Source organism: Schistocerca piceifrons, chromosome 5, assembly GCF_021461385.2.
Source record: "Schistocerca piceifrons isolate TAMUIC-IGC-003096 chromosome 5, iqSchPice1.1, whole genome shotgun sequence".
Taxonomy (NCBI): domain Eukaryota; kingdom Metazoa; phylum Arthropoda; class Insecta; order Orthoptera; family Acrididae; genus Schistocerca; species Schistocerca piceifrons.
In genome coordinates, this window is record NC_060142.1 from 501,017,160 (window position 1) to 501,022,257 (window position 5,098).

A 5,098-nucleotide genomic window follows, 5' to 3' on the forward strand; every position below is an offset into this window, starting at 1 on the left:
GAGAAACATTAACGAACTAAAACCAGATCAAGTTAAATGGCGGTCTAAATATAAGCTTCCATGTGCCGTAGGGTCCCTGGACTGCATGCACATAACTCTAATGAAACCTTCTGCACATGGAGATGAATACGTTAATCAAAAGGGCTTTCCATCTATAAATGTGCAGGAGATGTGTGATTACAGTGAAATGTTTACGAGTGTTGATGCTTCATGGCCTGGGTCAATACATGACGCTAGGCTATGGAGCAACTCAGATGTGTATCATATATTGCAAGAGAACCAGTGCAATGCCTTAAATTTAGGAGACAAAGGATATGGCATTGCACTGCGGTTAATGTCACTGTTTCAAAACCCCGAAACACCTGATGAGAGGGCTTACAACAGACTTCACTCTAAGGAAAGGGTGATACTTGAACAGTGCTTTGGACAGGTAGAAAGGTGTTTCCCAGTTATGCAAAATAAAATAAGGCTTGCCCAAACAAAAAAAAAAAACACCTTGTCTGATAATAGCCCGTTTTGTTTTGCACGATGTAGCAAAACATATAGGGAATGAGGATTTTTGAGGCACCTTGTGATGATGACAACAATCTTCCAGTGTTGGGAGAAGAGGAAGCAGCAAACGTACATGTACATGGAACAAATAGGCAACTTGTGATGATGACAACAATCTTCCAGTATTGGGATAAGAGGAAGCAGCAAATGTACGTGTACATGGAACAAATAGAAGACTGGAAACTGTTAATGTAATACATCAACTGTAGCGTATGGGAGTCGGCCAAAACATGGCATAAACAAACCTAATTCGTGTAATTTTTTGTAATTACAATGATTTTTTCCTGATGAAAATAAAAAATAGTGCTCTGTTGTCATATAATAAAATGCAGTTTAGTGTTTTTCTTCATTCTATGTCATCGATTTTACTTTCAAGAAAAATTGTTTAACATGTAACAAATAGAACTGGAACAGAATTTTCAGATACTACAGTACATAAGTCCACAAACTGTCTAACCTGCAACATTTAAAATAGGAACAATTTACTCTTTCGGTTTTACTTTACCAAAATTTGTTTCAAGGATTTGTTGAAGGTATTTGCAAGGAGCTACAGTAAATAAGTGCACAAACTGTTTAACCTGTAACATTTGAAATACAAACAAGTTACTTTTTTTTGTTCCACTTTCCCAAAAAATTGTTTCAAGGATGTTGTGAACCTATTTGCATACTTTTTTTAAAGTTTCAAATTGGATTATGTTGTTATTTCACTGAAAAGAAATTTGTACTGAATTACGTATTTCAGAGGATATGGAATTTGGTAAATGAGGAATGTAATCGAACATTCACTTAAAAATATGTTTTTATTAATAAAAAAACAGTGCTGTACTATGACATTACACAAAGCATTCTATTGTTTATCTTGTTCTTGGCACATCAATTTCTGCTGCTTTCTCTTCATGATATCTAATTGGTATGATAACACCAGCCTTTGCAGCTCTGAACTGGACAAATTCATTATCTCATCAGTTTTCTATGCTCAATCTCCATTGTTTCAACACACTCTCGCCTCCCAAAACAGGTGATTGAGCAGGTTTATTGACTTTTGGGCCCAGCAGATCTGTATCACCTGCTGCAACAATTTGCAGTTGCTGCAAAATTGATTGTGGTTCGAAGAATGTGTAATCGGTATCAATTACCTCAGAACTACTCCCTGAGGAAGGGATGATAACAGAGGTGAAACCAGCACAAGCTCCTTAAAAAAAGTAAAAGTAAAAGTAATGTGTGTAATGATTCAGTTTCAAGTTAGTATAAACAGCAAGTAGGTTTACACAGAAATATGGGAGGAGTGTGTCAAATTTCATGCACAGTACAATGTGATATTTTTACAGAAAAGTGATCAAATATCAGATAAATTTTACCAAACATTGTTTCCTTTTCACATGTTAAAAATAAATATTTTTCTGGTTCACAATTTCAAAATATTAGGCATGTAATTAAAAAAAATAAAACAAAATAAAAAAAGGACTTACCAGGAGTTCTGTGGATAGTTGGGTTGCAAAAAATTTTTAGGTAGATCTTAATGTTGCCCGTCTTATTTATGTCTGTCTTAGACTTGATGAGTGACTTCATATTGTGCAGTTTTTTCGTAATCTGTCCATCTGAAATTTCTTTTCCAAAACTAACCCTGTAACAGTGCTGTATTTCCTTAATATTATCTTCCTTCTCCCTTCTTACCGGAGTTTGTGATTTGCTGATGATAGCTGGACAATCTTTCTTTTTAAATTTATGAATTTGGCCAGCTATGGACCACATACAAATAAGACTTGTGGTGTTTCTTTTTTTCCGTTCTTCCCAGTACTACTTCGTTTTCTCCCCAACTGCCCGTCTCTGCTCATCTGTCCACTCTCTCTTGGGTTGGCATTTTGCCTAATCTTCTTCATAGTTTGTGTTTTCTATCAGTAGCCAGAAGTGCTTCCTGTCATGTATTATTTCTTCTGTAACACCTATTTTGTTGGCATCTTTCTTTACTGCTTCTATGCATCCTACAGTTTTTTTCGGCTTACTAACGTAATTAAAAATTTTCTTCATGATCCATGTTTCTTCCAATCTTTTTAAATGCCCATAAAATTTTAGCCTGTCTTCCTCATTGTATCTGTGATCTTTTCTGTATTTTTGTTTAAGTCTTCATTTCTCCTTGTAATCTACCTATTTTCCTCGTTTTTCTCAGGACCTAGAATTTTTCTTAGTATTTTTCTCTCTTTTTTCCTAGTTCTCTTAATTCGCCTTTCTTATTCAATGTTAGGCACTCTGATCCATACATTGCTTGTGTCCTAATAACTGAATCACAATGTCTAATCTTCGCTTGTAGGGATAGTGATTTCTTACTACAGTAGTTTTGTGTTAATTTGTGTGTAAATTCTAACTTTTTTATTCTTTCTTTATTTATTGTGTTATCCAGTCCATTGGCTTGGATCCACTCCCCCATGTATTTGAATCTATCAGCTCTTTTAATTTTTCTGTTCTTTGTTTTGATAAAGTTTCCTGTATTATGTTTGTGTTCTATATACTCAGTTTTTTCATAGGATATTTTTAGCCCAGTCTTTTCAGCAATCTCATGTAACAGATCAAGCATAACTGTTGCATCTGTTCAGTTTTCAGTTATCAATGCCATATCATCCACAAAGGCTAAACATTTCACTTTACATTTGTTCTTTCCTTGGCCCATGCTTATACCATTTGTGCCTCTGTTTTTTAATGTGCTTTCCCAGTTTTTACTATTTTATCTAAAACTAAGTTAGAGAGAATTGGGGACAGTCCATCTCCTTGCCAAACTCCTGATTTGATTTTGAATGGTTCCGAAATCTGTATCTGTGAGCGTATGTTCAACAAGTCTTCTGGTGTTTTCATCTATACCCGATTCACAAAGTATCTGGAATAGTGTGTCTGTCAACTGAGTCGTAGGCCTTCTTGAAGTCTACAAAAGTAACTACTGTATTTTTATTTTGTATAGCTCTCACTCTCAAAATTGTTTTTAAATTAAGAATCTTTCTGCACATGATCTACCTTTTCTAAATCCTGCTTGATAATCTCCTATATTAGGTCCCCCTTGTTCTTCTATTCTATTTAAAAGTGCTTTAGGAAGTATTTTGTATGTCATTGGTAACAAAGATATGCCCTTGTAGTAGTTGGTGTCTGTTTTATCCCCTTTTTATGGAGAAGGTGGATCAATGCTTGTTTCCAGTCACTGGGTATGATTCCTTTTGTCCAAATGTCTTTAATTGCTTTGTGAATGTTCTGCCATGCGGATAAGCCCCCTAGTTTCCACATTTCTGCTACTATCCCATCCTCTCCTGGTGCTTTGTTATTCATCAATTCTTTGATAATCTTTTCTATATCTTCTACTGTAGGTGGTTCCAATGGTGGATTTTCATGTTGTGGTTTTTGAAATTGTAATCTGTAATTAGGCTATTCACAATTTAATAGATTTTCAAAGTATTCAGCTAAAATTTGGCAGTTCTCTTTATTGCTTAAAACCATTTTTCCACTTTTATCTTTAAAATGTAAACTTGGTGACTGGAATCCTGTTAAAACTTCTCTGAAAGTCTTATAGAAGTCTCTAGTGTTGTTCCTTTGGTAAAGTCTGAATCCATTTCTTCTAATATGTCTTTGTCATATTTTCTTTTCACTGATGTGATAATTTTTGCTGTATTCCTTTCTTCTTTAAACTCTTCCCAGTATTCATGTTTCTTATTACTGTTCCATTTTTTCCATACCTTTAGTTGATTGTCAATTGTTTCATCACACAGCTCATTCCACCATCTGTCTCTTGGTATTCTTCGTGGTTGTGCAATTTCTTTAACTGACTCTAGCATCGTTTCTTTAATTTCTTCCCAATCATCCATTTTCTTGTGTTTAGTATATCACAGAATTTGTCCTGATTTTGCACGAGAAATTTAATGTTCATTCTCGTTTGGTTGGAACATGGTCTTTATTTCAGTCAGATAATTGTCTGAGTCTATGTTTAGGCCCTTCCTCATTCTGACATCCAAGATTTCCTTGTAGTTGCGAGTCGTTATTGCCACATGGTACAACTGACTTTCACCTTGATTTGGATTAGATGATACCCATGTTTTTTTTTTTTTTTTTTTTTCTTTCTTGCAAGTTTCCAAAAACATGTCAACATTAGTTTCAGATTATATTGTTTACAAAAATCGATGAGTCTTTCCCCATTTCAGTTGGTTCTTGCATGTGCTGGATAATCTCCAACAACTCATTTAAATTTTATTTCTTCACCGACTTGTCATTAAAGTCACCCACTAAAATTTTTATATGTTCTTTTGGTAAAATGGATGTTTCATGTTCTAGCATTTCCCAAAAATCTTCCACTTTGTCAACATTTGTTCTGTTATGTTGGTTGATAGGTGCATGTGCATTTATAATAGTGAAACATTTATTGCCCGACTTGAACGTCAGAAACGAAATTTGTTCTGATGGGGAGCTAAAATTAGTTATTGATTCCATAAGTTGCTGTTTGACCATAAATGCGGTCCCTAATATAGTCGTATTATTGGAATTTTTAATGGCTGGTTTTCCTTTGTATATCCTG

At 34.6% G+C, this 5,098-nt stretch overlaps 1 long non-coding RNA gene across 1 annotated transcript; it reads right to left on the bottom strand.

Annotated features, from left to right (window-relative positions):
- Positions 1-1,333: 1,333 nt before the first annotated feature.
- LOC124798662 lies at positions 1,334-2,597 on the bottom strand. Its single transcript, XR_007016968.1, has 2 exons — positions 2,022-2,597; positions 1,334-1,744 (listed from the first exon to the last, which is right to left on the bottom strand). It is a non-coding gene; the product is annotated as an uncharacterized LOC124798662 (long non-coding RNA).
- Positions 2,598-5,098: the final 2,501 nt, after the last annotated feature.